Consider the following 22,175-nt stretch of genomic DNA (forward strand, 5'->3'; position numbering starts at 1 on the left):
ATGGCTTTGTCAAGGGTAAATCATGTCTAACAAATCTGATCGAATTTTTCGAGGGGGTGACTAGTGGGGTGGATGAGGGAAATGCTGTGGATGTGGTCTACATGGACTTCAGTAAAGCTTTTGACAAAGTCCCGCATAGGAGACTGGTCAAGAAGGTAAGAGCCCATGGGATCCAGGGTGCCTTGGCGCGTTGGATCCTAAACTGGCTGAGTGGCAGGAGGCAGAGGGTGATGGTCGAAGGTTGCTTTTGTGACTGGAAGCCTGTGTCCAGTGGGGTACCTCAGGGATCGGTGCTGGGTCCCTTATTGTTTGTGATCTACATAAATGATTTGGATGAAAATGTAAAAGGTATGATCAGTAAGTTCGCAGATGACACGAAAATTGGTGGGGTGGTAAATTGCGAGGAGGAAAGCCTCCGGCTACAGGACGATATAAACGGGTTGGTCAGATGGGCGGAAAAGTGGCAAATGGAATTTAACCCTGAAAAGTGCGAGGTGATGCATTTTGGACGGACAAATAAGGCAAGGGAATACACAATGAGTGGTAGGACCCTAGGAAGTACAGAGGGTCAGAGGGACCTTGGTGTACATATACATAGATCCCTGAAGGCAGCGGAGCAGGTAGATAAGGTGGTTAAAAAGGCATATGGGATACTTGCCTTCATTAGCCGAGGCATAGAATATAAGAGCAGGGAGGTTATGATGGAGCTGTACAAAACGCTGGTGAGGCCACAGCTGGAGTACTGTGTGCAGTTCTGGTCGCCTCACTATAGGAAGGATGTGATTGCTTTGGAGAGGGTGCAGAGAAGATTCACCAGGATGTTACCTGGGATGGAGCGCCTCAGCTATGAAGAGAGGCTGGACAGGCTGGAGTTGTTTTCCTTGGAGCAGAGAAGGCTGAGGGGGGACCTGATTGAGGTGTACAAAATAATGAGGGGCATAGATAGGGTAGATAAAGAGGAACTTTTCCCCTTAGTGGGGGGGTCAATAACAAGGGGGCATAGATTCAGGGTAAGGGGCAGGAGATTTAGAGGGGATTTGAGGAGGAACTTTTTCACCCAGAGGGTGGTTGGAATGTGGAACTCAATGCCTGAAAGGGTGGTGCAGGCAGGAACCCTCACAACATTCAAGAAGCATTTGGATGAGCACTTGAAATGCCATTGCATACAAGGCTATGGACCAAATGCTGGAAAGTGGGATTAGACTGGACAGGGATGGATGGGCGGCGCAGACACGATGGGCCGAAGGGCCTCTTTCTGTGCTGTAAAACTCTATGACTCTATGACTCTATGACTAATGGAACGTTAGCCGTTATCTCAAGGGGGTTGTAATACAAAGGGTGGAAGTTATGTTACAGCTCTAGTTAGACACAATCTGGAGTACTGCATTCAGTTCTGGGCACTACATCTCAGGAAAGATTGAAGAGGGTGCAGCGCAGATTCACCAGAATGATACCAGGGCTAAAAGGGTTAAATTATGAGGACAGGTTGCATAGACTAGACATGTACTCTCTTGAATGTAGGAGATTAAGGGGTGATATAATTGAGGTGCTTAAGATGATCAAAAGAGTTGATAGGGTAGATAGAGAGAAACTATTTCCTCTGGTGGGGGAGTCCAGAACAAGAGGGTGTAACCTTAAAATTAGAGCTCGGCTACTCAGGGGTGATGTCAGAAAGCACTTCTTCACACAAAGTTTAGTGGAAGTCTGGAACTCACTCCCTCAAAAAGCTGTTGAGGCTAGATCGATTGAAAATGTCAAAACTGAGATTGATAGGTGATTGTTAGGCAAAGGTCACAGAAGCAAGGCGGGTAGATGGAGTTAAGATGCAAATCAGCCATGATCAAATTGAATGGCGGAACAGACACGAGGAGTTGAATGGCCAACTCCAGTTCCTATGTTCTTCTTCTCCATACATCTGAAGAGGCTGCTAAGTTCTTCAATATCAAGATTTCCCACATGTTTTCTATCGCAGGAGCTACTGGAGCAGATTTTCCTTTTTTGTGCTTGGGCATATAAAGGGAAATTGGGCAGAGGATTGCATACCCATAGATGAGTCCCCTTCCCCCTCACACCCTCGATTTGCTATACATTTAAATTAATGGACATAAAATCAGTTGAGTTCCATTATAGGGGTACGATCCTCAGTGCACTGCACCCAGGTGCAATACCAGGGAAATGTGCCCTACAAAGTCTCTCTAATTTTCGACAACTATTCACAATCAGTTTTGGTTTTGGGAGTGACATGAATTATATTTTTCCCTTTTGCAATATCCAAAATTCTACCTTCAGGGTATTTTTGTAAATTAGTAGCAAGAGGTAAAGTGAGAAAAAAAGTAGGCCAGAATGCGGTGAAAACGTTTGAAGGAGAAACACAACTCTTTGTGGCAGCAGTTGAAAACCGTGGGTGTTCTGAATCACAACCCTGAAAGCAGAACCTATTACCAAACTCAATATTAATCAATAACTGTACAGTAGATGTTGTAAAAAGTCAAAATTCTTTCTTTCTAAAGTAAAGAATCAATTTAAAACTGATTGATCTGCATTGGGAAACCAGCATTGGAAACAATAGTGGGCCCCACCTCTGGCAGGGTCTTGCCCTGGTGCCTAAGTATGCCTGTCTCCACTTCCGGTGGAGTTTCACTTCATACAACCATACTTAGCATTGGGGACAAGTAAGGTAGAACAGACGAGATTTCCGGTGGATAATGTCATCCCACCTGTCTCACCTCCTCTGGTCACACTTGCACGGTGTGAGGGGGAGAGGGGAGGGGTGCGGTGGTGAGGGGAAGACACCAGAAATATTCACCCCATCTCTGGAGGAATTTTTTCACCTTTTAAAAAACAGAATTGGAGACCTGGTGGAATTGTCTCACATTTCAGATTCTGGCTGTTCGCGTCCCATTTACACTGCCTCCCCAGGCCCAGAAATTTCAGGCCCATTGTGATCAATACATTAAACTCTTCAGAAAAGTCTAACATGGGGGAGAAAGGATAAGAAAATCAATTTCCTAATAAATGTGTTCATCACAAAAAGACCAACTTTATTTTTAAGAAAGATGATACCCACATTTCAGATCATGATCTTCAATAGTGTAGGAAGGCTGCCTAATTTGTTGAGCCCGGTTGCATCCCTTATTATTCTGCATGTATGACATCGGGATTCAGTGCATGGGCAGGACAGCTAAACAAAACATTCAAAAAGCTGCATTTCAGCCACATGTGCTCTTGAGACACCTGTCAGTCACCCCTGTTCTAAGGGCTCCAGTAGGTGCAGGCAATATTTACTATACCACAGTGTCAGTGAGAAATGTAAATAGTAGTCCATTATGTTTGCGGGTGAATCTAGTTCTCTATCAGCCCCTGAATAGATTTGATTCAATAGTCTTTATTCCATTACCATTATCTGTGAAACTTCTGGGAAATAGTTCTTCAACGTTGTGGCAGTATCCTATGCCTTGAATGACTGTCATGTCTGGTGATATTTGACAGCTTCCTGAAATTGCCCAGCAATCAGGGTTTCACAGTTAATAAGTTAGACTAACAGTCAATTCGCTGGGCTTTCCAGTCATGTTGATATGTTATCACTTTAAATTGTAGTCCCTATTTTGTGAGATGGACAAAATCTGTCTGGAATGGTTGGGTGCCTGGCCCAAGCTAGCCCACAGGACACAGAGGTGATGTAGGATTCGCAAAATTTCCACATTTCCCCAAGGTTATTAATAAAAGGGACCCTATGGACAATTTAAAAAGGGTACCCAAAGATGGCGTCTGCACCTCGTGACCAAAAGCCTGTAAGATTTTAAAAGCCTGGACTCTGCAGCTCAGAACAAGCAGCTTTGGGAAATCGAAACTTAAAATGCATTTCTGTGAAAAGGACTTTTGTGTTTGAAGGGCCAGACAGCTAAGCAAACATTGAATATGCATTTTCATCAAATTGGAACAGATCAACCCAGTTAGGCCTAAACAGGAGGCCATTAGTTTGTCCGCATAAATAATCGGAAACAGCTTAAGGAAGCCATCAAGACTGGACAGGCCGATCAAAATGCATTAATGACAATACAGCCCGGACATCAGGCCATTAGGTGCGATAAACGGCCATCTAAAACCAGTTATTTTAGATTGGTATAATCATTTAAAACAGCCCGCCAAAGGTGAAACAATGGACTGACCTGATTTGGCGCACAGATAAGGGGCCATCGAAAGGAGTATAACTGTAGGCCCTTAGTAGCAACTGCTCTCTTGACTCTTGCTTTGCTCTCGACTCTGACCTCTTGTCGGGCCTTGGGCTGCCGCCGCTCGCACTTGAGCCCTGGCCTCATGGCGGGTTCTGTTCTCGCTCCCCGCATTGGTTTCTCAGCAGTCAAGGACATCCGTACCAACAGCAGGGGAGGGGAACGAGACCCAAGTCCAAAGTCAGCCAGGACACCCGGGCCACGAGAGAGGGCAGAGGAAACGAGGTGAGACGAACTGAGACGAAGAGTAAAGTAGGCCCGACAAAGAGCAGAGAAGGGCAGCAGAAGACATATTAATTAAGACCGAGCGTCGAGTTATAAGCTGACGCTTGGGGAAGAAAATATCTGAGGACAGTGAGACTAAGTTGGCTAGTTGAACACTACAAATAAGCTGGCATTAAACGCAGGTGTCCACGCCATAACGAATATGCTGGCGTTCTAAGAATGGGTAGGAAAATCTAAGCAGTGAAAACTGCCAGCACCGTGCCCTGAGACCACATGGCGACGGAGTACCCCAAAGGACAGCAGCCCAGACCTCAAAACTCACGATTGCTAAAACAACAGGTTTTGCTTTGGATTGGTGAGCATGAATTCCTGGCCCCTCATAGCTTAATCTAGTTAGGTATAGGGGTGGGATAAGGATAAGGGGATTGTTAAAGTAGTTGTTTTCTCTCGATGTGCCGTGTGTTCCCCATTCCTTGTATAAGTATAGTTATAGTGTTATATGCCTGTAATTGTTCTCTACCAGTAATTTTCTCATAAGACTGTGTTTTCGTTTCTGTTTTAATAAAATCTTGGTTTTCTTATACCGAACCACCTGTCTACTCGAGTCTTTCTGTATCGCCGCCTGTACCTAAGTCCGGTGTCTAGAACCCAGGGGCGTGGGAGCGATTTGAACCGCTCACAGACAGTCAGGGGCATAACTGACTGGGTGCACGTGCCACCCGCCACCCCCTACAGTGACTATACCCAATTTTGTGGGGTCAGCTCATTTGAATAATTACATATACTCCAAGCACAGTATTTATCCTAATTAGATAATGTAAAATTTGATTCACATCTCATTAAAAGGTGTGCACAGTTTCAAGGTAAGTGGCTACATTTGGGGGATAATACTGCTTCAGCCTTTACAAATTTCAAAACAAACAACTTTTAAAGCCTGGGAAGTGGAAAGAAATGCCAGGCAACATGAAGTGAAGGTAACCCCAATGTTAATGCATGAATTGGGGCCTGTGAGCAAGTGACGGAGCTTTGCAGCACCCGACTCCCCGATTGATGGCTGACAAACTGGATGCACTGCTGCATGAGGTGGGTGTGAGGAGGAGGGTTGCCCTATTTGATACTTCACAGCACCCTCCCATAGGACAGCAGTGCATCTGGTCTATCAGGAGGTTGCAGGGAGGCTCAACGATCCGTACAGTATGTGGGTGTCATTTATTACACCCTGTAGTCTTGGAAACCCTGGCGTCTAGGAAACATTCTGTACCCTCTCAAGTTGATGTTTTTTTTCCACAGGACTAGTGTTATGTTCATTAATAACTAGTCGTTTTTATTAAGAACATCTAGCTTTTGCTAGACACTTTATTGAGCACATGTGGACTAGGTACAGTATCTGTAGAGGCCTCTATCTTGACTGCTGCCTTGTGGGTAGCCTAGTGCCTCCTGGGTAGCCCACTCTTATATACATACAGCACCACCTAGTGTACCATTCCAGAATGACAGGTTACTGATCATTACATCCCCCTTTCTTTGAGGTTAAACGAAATCGGTATCAATCAATATCAATCAATAACAACATAAACATCTTCAACAGTCAATACATTTTCAATGTAGTTTTGTTTGTACTCAAAGATTAAGTCTATCAGGCCTTTTTACTTCACGTGTGGATCTTCTCAGCACAGGTAAGTCTGATGTGTTTTCATGAGAGCCTGTATGTGTATTTGTGTTAGATTGTTCTGGTGGTGAGTGACAAGATTCAGTTGCGGCATTGTCATCGATTTGCTCTTCGATAGTCTCTTGTATTTTTAGGAGGGAATGGCGGTTCCTCCTGAGAATCTGTCCTTCCTCAGTTCTAACAGTGTATGACCTTGGTCCTACTTCCTCAAGAACTGTAGCTTTCCTGTTCCATGCATCTGGATCCTCAATCCTGACAACATCATCCCTTGTCAATGGTTTCAGAGTTTTGGATGACTTGTCATAGTATGATTTCTGTTTCAGTTTTAACAGTTGAAGTCTCTGTCTCAGTTCCTTACTCTGCTTTTCTTTTGCACAGCAGGGTAGCATGGTACACAACTTGCGACCCATTAGGAGTTCAGTAGGTGAAGAACCAGAGTCTAAAGGTGAGGCTCGGTAGCTCAGCAGGGCGAGATAAGGATCAGACTTGCTTTCTGTCGCTTTCTTCAGTAGCTGCTTGAGAACTTGAACACCTTTCTCTGCCTTACCATTTGACTGAGCATACAAAGGACTGGATGTGATGTTTTGAAAGTCATAATGTGCTGCAAACTGTTGCCACTCCTTACAGTTGAAGCACGGACCATTGTCGCTAACGGCAATCCTGGGAATTCCATGTCTGGCGAAGATGGATTTCACATGCATTATGACACTGCTTGCTGTGGTGCTTGAGAGCAGCGCCATCTCAGGATAGTTAGAATAGTAGTCAATCACTATTAGATAGTCTTTACCATTTAAATGAAAAAGGTCCATACCAACCTTTTGCCATGGTGCTGTTGGTATGTCAGCTACTATCATTGGTTCCTTTGCTTGCTTGTTTTGGTGTTTCTGACATGTCTCACATTTGCCTATCATGTTCTCAATGTCCTTATTTATGCCAGGCCAATAAACAGTGTCTCTTGCTCTCCTTTTGCATTTTTCAATTCTGAGGTGTCCCTCATGAATCCTTTTGAGCATGTCTTGACGTAGAGCCTGTGGAATGACTATTCTGTTCTGTTTTAGTAATAGTCCACTTGCGACACTCAATTCTGACCTTATGTGAAAATATTTTGGACAGGAACCTTTTGGCCAACCATGATGAATGTTCTCTATTACTGTTTGTAATACTGTATCTTTTACTGTTTCTTCTGCTATTTGCTTTGATTTTATGCCTGACACAGGCAGCGCAGCAGTGACCATACTCACATGAACATCCACGTCTTCTTCAGTAGAGCTCACATGACTCATTGTGGGTGCTCGGGGTAGTGCATCTGCTAACACTATGTATTTGCCTGGTGTGTAGATCAGTTCAAAGTCATATCTTTGCAGCTTCATCATGAGTACTTGAATCCTTGGAGACATCTCATTCAGGTTCTTTTTTATGATGGCAACCAGTGGGCTGTGGTCTGTCTCAACTGTGAAGGTGGGAAGTCCATATATGTAGCCATGAAACTTTTCTAGTCCAACTACCAAGCCTAGACATTCCTTTTCAATCTGGGCGTATCAACACTCAGTATCAGCCATAGACCTGGAGGCATAGGCAACAGGCTTCCAATCTTCACCCTCTGCTTGTAGCAAGGCCGCACCTAGGCCATCTTTTGATGCATCCGTTGACACTTTGATTCTTTTTGTTGGGTCAAAGAAGGTGAGTACAGGTGTGGTTGTCAGCACTGTTTTGAGGTTTATCCACTCTTGTTCATGTCTTTCTGTCCATGCGAACTCATTTGTTTTACATAGCAGGTCTCGCAGACAGGCTGTCTTGGCTGACAAGTTAGGAATGAACTTTCCAATGAAGTTTATCATCCCCATGATGCGTAGCACTCCTTTTTTGTCAGTGGGTCGGGGCATTTTGAGTATGGCGTTTACTTTTTCCATATCTGGCTCTATTCCTTTACCAGATAGATTATCTCCTAGGAAAGTGACTTCCTGGACGCCAAACTGACACTTGGCTTTGTTGAGCTTCAGTCCATTCCGGCGTATGCTCTGTAGCACTTTAGTCAGTCTCTCATTGTGTTCTTTCAGTGTGGAGCCCCAGATGATGATGTCATCAACATAGACCCGAACTCCTTCCAAAACTTCAATTGTGTGTTCCATCGCTCTATGAAAGATTTCAGATGCAGATATTATCCCAAAAGGCATTCTGAGGAAACAATACCTGCCAAATGGTGTGTTGAAGGTACAGTATTTGGTGTTCTCTTCATCCAGTTTTAGTTGGCAAAATCCTTGTGAGGCATTGAGCTTTGTAAAGTATCTGGCACCTGACATTTCACTGGTGATTTCTTCTCGCTGGTAGTGTTCACGTTTTATGTTTGCATTTAAGTCCTTTGGATCCATGCATATTCTTAGATCATTGTTCTTTTTCTTTACACATACCATGGAGTTAACCCAGTCTGTTGGCTCTTCGACTTTCCTGATGACTCCTAGTGTGGTCATTCTGTCCAGTTCATTCTTGAGCCGGTCACGCAGGGGTGCTGGAACTCTTCGTGGAGCATGTACTACTGGCTGAGCATCCTCCTTTAGCTGGATCTTGTAAGTGAATGGTAGAACTCCAAATCCTTTGAACACATCCTGGAAATTATTCGCTACAGAATCCACCGAGTCATCTGGTCTGCTTATGGCACAGTTTATACGGTAGACTCTCTTGACCAGTTCTAAGTCCTCACAAGCTTTGTCACCCAGTAGTGAATCAAGTCCTTCAGCCACAACACAAAACATGAGATGATGCACTTTGTCTTTGACTGTCACTTTAAGTCTGCATACACCTAAGCTATCTATTTTCTGTCCATTATTGTCCTTCAGTAGTACTGACTTTTTCTGTATTTTGGGCTTTTCTTTCATATTGTTAATGTCACTCGTACTGATTAAGTTTGCTTTTGCCCCAGTGTCTAGTTTCAATGTAACTAATGCTCCATTTACCTGCAGTGGGATCATCCATTTGTCCTCTTTTACTGCATTAACTTTATGTTCAGCATTGTTAATTCCTGAGGGCTGCACATTTTCTGTATCCTTTTTGATATTGTCACATGACACCATTCCTACAAAACATGTCTCACTTAAATCAGTGTCCTCAATTACATTAACTCGTTGCCCTTTCTTAGTTTTTACTTTTGAAAAGCATTGTTTGGCAAAGTGATTCCTTCCATGACATTTTGTGCACATTTTTCCAAATGCTGGACATTGTTTTAACTGGTGTTTGTAACCACAGCATTTACAATTAAAAATCCCTTCCTCCGATTGCTTTTCACTTCTGTTCTGCCCATGTTTCTTCCCCTTGTAGGACACAGCACCGACAGCAGCACTTACTGCAATCACGTCATCATTGATTTCACTGAAAGTCTTGGCATGCTTTTGAGCTAGCTCGCTAGCTTGGCATATTTTCACAGCAATTTCCAATGTTAGTTCGGTTTCTCTCAACAGACGTTCCCTGACTTTTTTATCATGAATACCAAACACAATCTGGTCACGAATCATGGATGCTTTCAGCTCAGAGAAATTACATGTCTGTGCTTTCAGTTTCAGATCAGTCAAAAAGCTATCAAAAGTCTCATTTTGCTGCTGTGTCTGAGAACGGAAGATGTACCTCTCATAGGTTTCATTCTTTTTGGGAGAACAATGTGTATCAAACTTCTTTAGCACATCGTCTAATTTTTTTCTGTTCTCCTCTGGATTAAATACAAATGGATTAAATACCTCTATCGCCTGTGGGCCTGCAACCGTGAGCAGCAATGCTATTTTCCTTGCATCTGGTTTCGTACCGTACCTGATGGCAGCAATGTAGATTTCGAATTGTTGTTTAAAAGTCTGCCAATTGTATTCGACATTTCCTGTGAGTTTCAAATGCTCTGGTGGCTTCAAATTCTCCATGTCGCGTTGCACAATATTCAGCAAATCTTACCAATCCTGGTACCATGTTATGTTCATTAATAACTAGTCGTTTTTATTAAGAACAGCTAGCTTTTGCTGGACACTTTATTGAGCACATGTGGACTAGGTACAGTATCTGTAGAGGCCTCCATCTTGACTGCTGCCATGTGGGTAGCCTAGTGCCTCCTGGGTAGCCCACTCTTATATACATACAGCACCACCTAGTGTACCATTCCAGAATGACAGGTTACTGATCATTACAGACTAGTGCTGAATGTGTTTTCCTTGCAAACAAGGCCTCCGTGGTTTGTTCAGTGATCTTTGGATAGCTGACTGTCTAACTTATTTTTTGTGCCTCATGACGGCTCAGAAAAATCCCGGCAGACTAAAAGTTTAATGCATGTCCTTTGGTACAGGTTTTTGCAGGTCAGCCTCGAAGAGATGGCATAGCTTTGTGGGAGCCCCTTTGCCAGGAGGAGATTTCCTCTGATATGCCCAGGCAGACTGTCTGGGCCAGTATTGCAGCTCCTAGGGTAAATAAGGGTACATTACGCAATATCTGAGGTATAGTTGCACCTACTTCTCTTGTCCCCTCAAAAACTACAACCCTCAAAGGAATTCCCATCCGAGCCACTTTGGTTGCTACATGTTAAATAGCAGCTGGAAACAAGGCTTTCTGTGGCCTAAAGCTGTACTTTCAACTGTTGTAATTGGTAGTGATATTTTATGATATAAAATCGTTAGCATATTTCAGCAATTTTACATTGATCACATGAAACTAACTTTGTAGTATTAATGGATTTGGAAATAAAAGTCAAAATAATAACAAAAATAATGCAGCAATGAAAATGCAGATAAATGCAGATACTGAGTTTTTTTTTTAATGAGTTTGTCAACCAAAACTAAAAAAGCGATACTCTACTTTAAGAAGCACAATTGGCTGTTACATTTCCCCAGTGGTTCTAATTGGATAGCTCGTTCAAAGAGCCAGCACAGGCACGGTGGGCCAAATGGCTTCCTTCTGTGCTGTATGATTCTGTGATTCTATGAAATAAAAAGCAGAACGAAATGAAATGGGGATCATCCTGTATGGCAGCACTTATATGCATTATCATAGAAGAATCATACAGCACGGAGTTATCCAATTAACCCCACTCCCCCGCTCTTTCCCCATAGCCCTGCAAATGTTTTCTTCTCCAGGATATATACAATTCCTTTTTGAAAGTTACTATTGAATCTACTTCCATCACCCTTTCAGGCAGAGCATTCCAGACCATAACAACACGCTGCGTAAAAAAATCTCTGCTCTGGCTCTTTTGTCAATTATCGTAAATTTGTGTCCTCTGGTTACCGACCCAGGTGGAAAATCATCAGTTAATTTGATGATTAAGGGATAGAAAAGACCAAAGTAAACTATGTAATGATTTCCACCTAAAATAGCAACAGTGTACACAAATTAAATTCAGGTTCAGCTGAGGTAGTGTTAAATGGAACTTGCACATAGTCACTTCACAGGTTTGCAATCTTTTGTTTTGGCAGCAGCAACCTACAACAGTAAAAGGATTATAAAATAGGAGCACAGGGATGTGGAGGATGAAGTATGATTCACTTGAAAGTATAAACCTGCAAATAGCAAATTATTTGACTTTATTAGAACTGCATTGTTGAAGGCAATTTTGGCAGGCATGTTCTCACTGACCACTGAAGTATGTTGCAGACAGAATTAGAATCATCATCTATATTACAGATGCTTTGCTTGTACAGTAGTTTCAAAGGCCACTGACTTCATGCATGTGATACCATTAGCTCATTCCAAGCTCTAGGAGATGATTATGTAGGGATATGTCAATCAGCCATGTACAATTGCACACACACCTACCAAGAGTGCCTAAATGCACATTGCAAAAGGGGAAGAGGAGCATTTAGCTGCTCAACAACAATGTTATACCATTTAACTGTACAAGTTGGACTGTGTGTCATCCATGCTTTGCTGTATTGCAGTCCATAGGCTTCTGGTGCCTACATTGAGAACATGTTAATGCTTTTAAAGATTACCCCTGAAATCAGGGCAAGCAATCGCCACATCATTTATTGCGCTGGTGCACTTCTAACTTTCTGTGGCCTAAAGCTGTACTTTCAACTGTTGTAATTGGTAGTGATATTTTATGATATAAAATTGTTAGCATATTTCAGCAATTTTATCTTGATCACAAGAAACTAACTTTGTAGTTCAATTGGCATATAAAGGTCTTGCGTGAAATTAGTTTTGGCATGTCTATCCTGCTCACAGTGAGTGCACAAGACCATCCATTATTTGTCAGAAATTTCACATGCAAGACCATAAAGAAATACTTGCAACTAAGGAATACACAAAGGACATCACTGTACAGGGCTATGTGGGATCATGCTTATTTCAGGAATAGGACAGGCTGCACTTCAACATTTTTTTATCAGTCCAAAACGTTTATGTAGAATACCAGTGACAGTTTCACATTCCACTTCTCTTGTCTGCAGATTTACATCAACTGGCTCTCTACACTTTGTATGTGGAGGATTAAACATGAGTACAACCATCATGATATTGGAGTATACATTTGCCATCGGAGGCACCGGGCTTGCCTATTAGCAACCTTGCTATTACAGCATGGGGTCAGCTTTCACACCAAGCTCTACCTCTCTGCCACCACCCTCAATTCCACGGCCACCACTGTGCTGTCAGATTGCTTGCCTGAAATCAAGTCAGCCAAGGAGCCAGAGCCAGAGCCAGAAAAAATCATGATGAGTCAGAACCTTTTATAAGTTAATACTAGAAAGACCAAAACGATCCTATTTGGCTCCCATCAAAACTTGTCTTCTTGAGTCCATCATGCACGCCAACCTAGAAAATTAGCAAAAGCTTAATAACAACTTCAAAACTGAAGTTAGGTGCCTCCAAAATATAACACCACAGTAAAATATAGCAATTCACCTTTAAGATTCCAAGTTGTTATGATCTAGAATGCTCTGCCTGAAAGGGTGGTGGAAGCAGATTCAATAGTAACTTTCAAAAGGGAGTTGGATATATACTTGATAAGGAATAACTTGCAGGGCTATGGGGAAAGAGCAGGGGAGTGGAACTGATTGGATAGCTCTTTCAAAGAGACACAATGGGTCAAAACTTCTGTGCTGTAAGATTCTATGATTCTATCTGAATTTCAAGGTTATAGATTTTTCATTAGAGTTTTTGAAATGTGTCTGAATCCTTGAGATAGTGGAAGATTGGAGGTGGAACAGTATATCTTTTGGCCAAGGTAATATTTGCCTTCCAGCTCTTGAAAGGGAATGGCCTGTTTGATATGGAGTGGTGGCTAATTGATGTCTTTTTCTTGCTAAGTCATGAAAAAACGTAGGCCTAGGCACAAAATTGTGCTCAATTCAATGTTCAATCATATGTCTTTGCAAATCACTATATGAACACTATATGACAGGCTGAGAATTAACCTTAAAGTCAGAAACCTCTTCATAATCTTTCAAACTAAAGGTTGAAGTAGTGTTGTGGTAAACAATGTATAACAAATCACTAAGAGTAAAGAATAGTTAAATGAATAATAGAACAGCTTCTTTTGAAAGGAAATCTTCCACCTTTCACTTTAGCACAAGGCATCATAGATGACACTTAATGATCAATATAAATCTGAAGTTTTTAAAGTAAAATTAAATAGTAAAACTATAATTATAATGTTTTGGAGCATGTGCATCTGAGAAAAGCTATTATTTTTCATTATCAAATTCATGTTTCTATTAGAATGGAACCTAATGTAGGTCTACATTAGCTTGCTGGCAATGTCCTTCCTAATAAATGGTCATGCTTTCAAATGCCGAAACTGCTTAGGTTTTGCAAAACATCAAGATGTCTTAATTTACGAGAAGATCTTTTAGACATCACTCAAATCCGTTCACTTACTACTGTTTCACAATGACACCCTTTAAATACCTAAACAATCACCATCATTTTATATTAGTATATATACAGACTGTCAGCATCAATCACCAGGCAAGTAAAAAAAAATCAATCAAGATCTAATAACACGACAAGCCAAGAATTAACCTTAAAGTCAGAAAACTCTTCATAATCTTCCAAACTAAAGGTTGAAGGAGTGTTGTGGTAAACAATGTTTTACAAATCACTACGAGTAAAGAATAGTTAAATGAATGACAGAACAGCTTCATTTGAAAGGAAATCTTCCACCTTTCACTTGAGCACAAGGCATCATAGATGACACCCATATGGACATCAGAGTTCTTCATACCAACTCTTCAAATCAGAAACACAAATAATTTGCACTTAGTCATTCTTCAGGTGGTATCTAAGAGAAAAAAAGTTATGCATGGCAGTGGGCAATTATCCAGCAAGCAACCATGTTGCCTTCATTTGTGGCATTTAGTTGAAGGAGAATAAACATTAGGTTAGAAGTACAGGGCCGCCTCCCACATCCATAGCTGCTAATTCCACTGAGAAGCTCCAAAACATGGGAGGAACATTATGTTTGCAGTGCCTTTACTGCCACATTTACCTGCAACAAAAGGGTGCTGTCCAACTTTGGTGCAATGAAAAAGTGTGGGCAAAGGGCATTGATTATGAACAATGCTTCAACTGATACTTCTCAGAGTGTGTGCAAGTTTGTAACTTGGGTTTATGTCACAATTGATGGACCCCACCAGAGAAACACAAATAATTTGCACTCAGTCATTCTTCAGGTGGTATCTAAGAGAAAAAAAATATGCATGGCAGTGGGCAATTATCCAGCAAGCAACCATGTTGCCTTCATTTGTGGCATTTAGTTGAAGGAGAAGTAAAGAGCATACTTATCTTCATCTTGCTCCTGATAGCAGAAAACTTCTTCCTTACTTGCAGCTACGTATAAGGGTATTTACTCAGTCGGGAACTCTTTCCTGTGGAACTGATACTAATGCTTTTATTGAGAGTGGCATTCAACCCTAAATAGAGCAACACTCCTTTGGTGTATCTCCTGCAGTTAGACTTCCAACTCTTCAGTACCAACGGGAGCAATGTCACTCATATGTTTCCGCTGTGTCATTGTGAACAACTAGTCCTCTTTTTTGCCATCGCCATAGATTTATGGCAAGCGGTAGCCTTTCAGAGCTGCTGCCTTGCCCATCTTTAAACTCCCCAGTCAAGTGTGCTGTAGGACAAGCTCTCTGAGCAAGCTTTTCCTGTGTCAGTAGCTAACCCTGCACCATTTGTACAAAATCAAAATACTGCAGATGCTGGAAATCTGAAATAAAACCAGAAAATGCTGGAAATACTCAGCAGGTCAGGCAGCATCTGCCTTGAAGGGTCATCGACCTGAAACGTTGACTCTGTTTCTCTCTCCACAGATGCTGCTTGACCTGCTGAGTATTTCCAGCATTTTCTGTTTTTATTCCTGCACCATTTGTGCCTGACTTGCAAAATAAGGGTCATGATTCACTCAGTGTGCATGTCAGAGAGACCAGGTTATCATTAATGTATCTACCATGTTATTTTCTTCCACTTTTCCAAGTTATTAGTAACCAAACAGCAAACACTTGTCTATCAGCAATGAGATTAATGAGATCTTAAAGGCTGGCTAACACAGAGAGTAATGAAAGGCCAACTGCAGTTGTATTGTGACTAGCACAGAGAAAATTGGCATTAATCCAGTACATTTAATTTAGGTTGCTACTGTCGTTATCTTGAGACAGCCCTAAGAGCACTGTAGTACGCTTTTGGGGAAGATGATGAAAATTGCAGCGAAGTACCAGCTCTAACATTGTAGCATAGTGGGGATTCAACTATGTGGTGATGTAGTTTAAAATTGTATAATCCAACAAGTAATTGGCAGGTTGCTATGGGAATAATGTCTACTAGAATAACCATCAGGTGTACAGCCTAATAAGTTGTGCAATTCTATAAAATAATTCATAGGTTGCCATGGGAATAGTGCCTATTGCAGTAGCCAGCAGACATACAGCCATATATAGCAAGCAAAGTGAAACCAATTGTAGTTATGCATTACTTATTAGTCACTTACTCCTGCCATTAAATTTTATAAGCTGCTTGACCTTTACAACAAAATGTTTATCACGCAGGAACACTTACGCATTGCTCAAACACATATACTCACCATTGAGTCATTTACTTTAATGGGATAGGCCTCTTCTGATTTTGCAAAATTAAAAATGTTATGGAATAAATGGGTTTAAAAATCGAACCTGCATTAGATTCAAGCACAAACAAAAGCAAAATACTGCGGATGCTGGAAATCTGAAATAAAAACAGAAAATGCTAGAAGTACTCAGCAGGTATGGTAGCATAGTGGTTATGTTACTGGACTAGTAATCTAGAGGCCTGGACTAATAATCCGAAGACACGGGGGATTTAAATTCAGTTAATTTGAAAAAAAATCTGGAATTAAAAAGCTACAGGAAACTTTTGTTTAAACGGCACCTAAATATCCGGAATCCTTTATTAACCGGCAAAATTCTCGCTCCGAAAACAACACCTCAATAACCGGCAATGTTGCCGAGTCCGAGTCCAAGTCTCCAGCGGTGGCCGAGTTAGTCAGTGGGGGTAGTTCTCCAAACTGCCACTACTCGGCCTCTTGGCACTATCGGAAGTCGGAACACCTCAAAAACCCTGCATCAGGAGTCTGACTCTCCCACGCTGCCGGTAGTCTCTTCTGATTTGCCATTTTTCGGGGGTACAGTACTGTGTGTCTCCCACGCTGTTGGTACTCATTGGATTGCATTATGGAAATCCCAAAAGTTGGTCCAACCAAAAGGAAGAGAGTGGTGTTAACTTTAAAACAGAAAATCGATATATGCCAACGACTAGAAAGGGGAGAGAAGCATATCAACATTATGAATGAATTCAAAATCGGTTCGTCAACAACTACGACATCAAATTGCAGAAGGATAAGCTGCTCAAGTTTTATTCAAGCTCGGAGACATCTAAGAGTGTAGAGAAACGGCATACGCTTCATAAGCCTAAGCTTGAAGAGCTGGATACCATGCTTTATGAGTGGTTTTCTCTTAAGCGTTCAGAGGGTGTTCCGATTTCCGGACCCATGCTAATCGAAAAAGCGAAGGGTTTCTACGCAAAGATGGAGCTCACTGACAAGTGTGCTTTCTCTGATGGATGGCTAATGTGCTTCAAGGTACGGCACGGGATACGCCAACTTGATATTTCCGGGGAGAAGAAGTCAGCTGATCACGACGCCGCAGAAGAATACTGCGATTATTTCAATCGGATTGTGAAGCAACATGATTTGTCGCCAGCACAGCTATACAATGCTGATGAAACTGGCTTATTTTGGAGGTTTTTGCCAGAATCTACACTTGCTGGGGCTAGTGAGGCTAATGCTTCAGGTTACAAGAAAAATAAAGATCGTGTAACCATGCTAACATGTGCGAACGCTGCTGGATCACACCGGGTTAAACTTCTCGTCATTGGGAAGTATAAAAATCCCCGTGCATTTAAGAATGTGAGGCACTTGCCTGTTGAGTACAAAGCTCAAAGAAATGCTTGGATGGATAAGGAAATCTTTTCAAATTGGTTCCATCATATTTTTGTTCCATCTGTGAGGGAACATTTCCATAGAATAAGGAAACCTGAAGATAGCAAATGCATTTTATTGCTTGATAATTGTAGAGCCCATCCGCATGAATCCGAGTTGGTTTCTGGAAATATTTTCACCATTTATTTGCCACCAAACGTAACTTCTCTCATACAACCCATGGACCAGGGTGTTATCCAAAATCTCAAGTGTCGTTACAAGAAAGACTTCCTATGTAAACTGATAAGCCAAGATGACAATACAGGTATTCACGCATTTCAGAAGGAATACAATCTTAAAGATGCCATCTTTAATGTTACATGTTCCTGGAACTTGGTGAAAGGTCACACTTTGAGACAAGCCTGGTGCAAATTGTGGCCTTCTATAATGTTTGCTGAAGGTCCTTCTTCAGAGGAGGAATTTCATGGGTGCAATCTTCGTCCGAGGAGGACTACAGTAATGGAAATGGCTGGCATGGTGAAAAAAAACCTGTACGTCACCTCAGTGAACGTAATATTGAGCAGTGGGTTGATGCAGATAGAGAAGTTGCTGTTGTGCATATGCTAAGTGATGATGAAATAATGGAGAATGTTTTGAATCCAAAGAAAGAAAAGGAAAGTGCGATGGAAACTAAAGAGGATGAGATTTCTGAAAAGAACAAGATTTCTTGGGCTAAAGCTGCAGAAGATTTTGTTTCCTTACTTAAATTTGCTGAAAGCTGTTAGATCCGTGTATCTTAATGTTGTGTCCTTCAATAATCAGACAAAAGACTGCAGGGAACGATCAACAGGTGTTTACTGAATGAGGGTTACTCTAGAACTAACTGTACAGATCACTACTCAGGGTTTATATACAGGTGTGGTCACTGCCAGTACTACAGTATACAGGAGCTGTAAAAAGTAGTTCTCCCCTTAAAGGTACATACATTACAATTCCTCCCCTTTTAAATTAACAGTACCATAACACTCATTTAACAATTAAATATCAAACTAATTACAATTAACACTTTTAACATGCAATATTAGCTGAAAATAGTCTATTTATAAATTCAGTCTTTGGGGAGGCTTCCTGATCCTTTCTGGATAGCGCCTATCCCGAGTGTCTTGCACTTGGTGCGGAGGCGATTCTGGCCCCCTGTCGTCGGTTGGTTCATCAGCTTCTGATGCTACTGTTTCTGAGGTAGATGCGACCTGTACGTCGGGTTCCTCACCAGGTACATATGGTCGAGATGTGGGGTTGACTCGTTCCTGTGACTCTAGGATCTGGTCAGCATGGCGTCTCACAATGTTCTCCCCAACATCCACTGTGTACATTAGTGGCCCCTGCCATGTGCATATCGTTCCTGGTTGCCATTTCTCTGTTCGGTAGTCGCGGGCCAAGACTGGTTGCCCTACATTGAAGCTCCTTGTCGGCTTCTCATTGATGTGCTGGAATTGCTTATTCTCAACATCTCTTCGTACATTTGGTCTGAGCAAATCCAGACGAGATCTCAACCTTCGGTTAAAGAACATCATGGCCGGGGCCTGGTTGGTGACTGCATGTGTCGCATTTCTGTAGGCTAACAGGAATTTGTCCACCTTATGCTGCAGTGGAATGTCGTCATCGCACATTGCCTTTACTGCTTTTTTAAAGGTTTGTACGAACCTCTCAGCCAATCCATTTGTGGCTGGATGATACGGGGCGTATGTGTAATGCCTTACCCCATTCCTTTTCATAAATCTTCGAAACTCTTCGGACACAAACTGTGGTCCGTTATCAGAGCAAATCTGCTCTGGCAAGCCGTTCCTGGCAAAAATGGTCCGTAGGACTGCAATAGTTTTCTCCGTGGTGGTGGAGGACATTTTGATCACCTCAGGCCATTTCGAGTGTGCATCCACGGCTATTAAAAACATTGAGTCCATGAATGGACCAGCAAAATCAATATGCAGCCATTGCCATGGAGATGAGGGCCACTCCCATGGGTGTAGAGGGGCATGTGGTGGTGCATTTTGGACCTTCTGGCATCCTGAGCAGCTCTTTGTCAGGTCCTCGATTTGCTGATCGATCCCCGGCCACCACACATAAGCCCTAGCAAGGCTTTTCATTTTCACCCCTCCCAGATGACCTTCGTGAAGCTCATTGAGCACTCTCTCTCTTACCTTGGGTGGAATTACCACACATCAAGGTCCCCTGGAATCCCTTGCAGGACTTGTTCCATTGCCCTTTGCCAAATAGCCGGAGCTGATGCTACCCCGAACACCAACCGGTTGTATTGGTAGAGACCTTTATGATTGTTGATCATGAGGTACTGTTTCGAGGCTTCTTCTACCTCCATTTGCAGGTACGCCTGGGCCAGATCAATCTTAGTGAAGCATTTCCCTCCAGATAGCGAGGCAAAAATATCTTCAATCCGCGGAAGCGGATATTGTACAGTGTGAAGGACTGGGTTCACTGTCACCTTAAAGTCCCCACAGATGCGAACCTTCTTTGGTTCCCCAGGCGTATTACTCAACGACCTCTTCATTACAGGAACGATGGGTGTAGCCCACTCGCTCCAGTCCACTTTGGACAGTACTCCTGAACGTTCCAAACCTTCCAGCTCTGCTTCGACGGCTGGGCGGATCACATAAGGTACCGGTCTGGCCTTAAAAAACTTTGGGCTTGCATTTTCCTCTATTTTGATCATCGCTGTTATGCCTTTCAGTGTTCCGAGTCCCTGCTGGAACACTTCTTGTGCGTCAGTTAGCATTTTTGGCAGTCGTCCAGGTGTGACGTCGTCATCCTTTTTGGCATCTACAGTCAGTGCTTGTATGGAATGCCAATCTAGCTGTATCTTTCGGATCCATTCACGCCCTAGTAGTGGTGGTCCTCCATCTGGCAATACATATAGGTCCATTTTTGGTGTTTCCTTGCCGTTATATATAACGTTCACCCTTACTTTTCCTTTGGGGTAGACTTTTTGCCCCGTGTACGTCGTCAAGACAATCTTTGTATCTCTCAAGGGTATATGTGAGAATAGCTGCTTGTAGTCCCTTCGGTTTATGACTGTTAGGGCTGATCCTGTGTCCGATTCCATTTTCACTTGGACTCCTGCTATCTTGAGCGTGACCCAGATAGTTTGGTGATCCTCCGTTTTGATCACATTATGTAGTTTCAGACAACCCAGCTCCTTGCTTCCGGAGTCTGTATCACTTTTCTGTTCGTCTGAACTACTCTCCGTCACCTTATGTACCTTCTTGTACTTCTCCTGTGGAGATTTCTTGCTGCTGGTTTTCTTTCCCGACCTGCAGACTCTTGCTATGTGTCCTACTTTTCCACACTGTCTGCACACTTTGTCCTTGAACCAGCAATCATTATGGTCGTGTGTTGTTCTGCCACAGCGATAGCACTTCACTGTTCCGTATGACTTTTCATTTGTGCCATATTCTTGCGGTCTCCGTTGTATCTCTGCAGCACCCCGTGCGGCTACTTCGTGTGATACTGCAATGCTGAAGCCTTGTCCAGTGTAAGATCCTTTTCTGATAGAAGCCGTTTCTGGGTTCCTTCACTTTGAAGCCCACACACAAACTTGTCCCTTAAAGTATCTGCTAGTCCCGTTCCAAACTGGCAGTGTTTCGATAGCTTGCGCAGTTCCGTTAAATACTCAGCATTACTTTCATCTTTATGCTGGTTCCTTTTGTGAAACTTAAATCTTTCTGCTATCAGCAGCGGTGTGGGATTTAAGTGGTCCTGTAGGATTGACACTATGTTTTCAAAATCCTTTTCTACTGGCTTCTCTGGGGTTACTAGGTTTCGTAGTAAGCCATACGTTTTTGCACCCATTGAATTCAACAATACCAGCGCTTTCTTGTCATCTGGCACTTCATTCGCCTTGCAGTATACTTCTATGCGTTCGACGTATGTCGTCCAATGTTCGACTTCATTGTCGAACGCTGTGATACTGCCACTCTTCGGCATTTTTAGGTGTGGTTAGACTGGCTTAAAATGGCGTCTCCCGCGCTTTCCTTTCTTCCCCGCTGCGGCTTAAAATGGCGTCTCCCGTGCTTTCCCTACTTCCCCGCTGCGGCTTAAAATGACGTCTCCCGCGCTGCTGCCAACGCCGCTCTCGGCGGTCCTCGTGGCAAATGGCGACGCCCTGTAGGTTTCGTGCACTGCTCCTGCGCTGCTGCCAATGCCGCTCTCTGCGGTCCTCATGGCAATGGCAGTGCCTCGCGTTTTCCTGCGCGCCTCTCTCCCCCGTTGACACTGCTCGGCCCTTGAACACCGGCTGCGCTCTGCTCTCTCTTGTCTCTCTCCCCGTTGACGCAGCTCGGCCTTTTTCTGTGCCACTCGGTCGGCTGTAGCCGCCGCTGTCCGGGAAGGGTCTGCGCAGTACCTGTTGCCAACCCGTTTCGCTGGACCACCGTGACTGGAAAGCCAAGCCTGGCTCTCGACAGCCTCCCCTGCGATGCTCAAATCTCCGCTGGGTGACTGGGCGGTTGCCCGTGGTCGACGCCCGTGCTTCTGGGCTCGACCTCCTTCCACTGTTCTCCAGGAGCGAATCCCTGGGAGGTGATGCAGAGTTGCAGGTAGGTTCGAATCTGCGTCGTCGCCA

Source organism: Somniosus microcephalus, chromosome 16 (assembly GCF_052327205.1).
Source record: "Somniosus microcephalus isolate GS21.2 chromosome 16, FLI_Smic_1.0, whole genome shotgun sequence".
Taxonomy (NCBI): domain Eukaryota; kingdom Metazoa; phylum Chordata; class Chondrichthyes; order Squaliformes; family Somniosidae; genus Somniosus; species Somniosus microcephalus.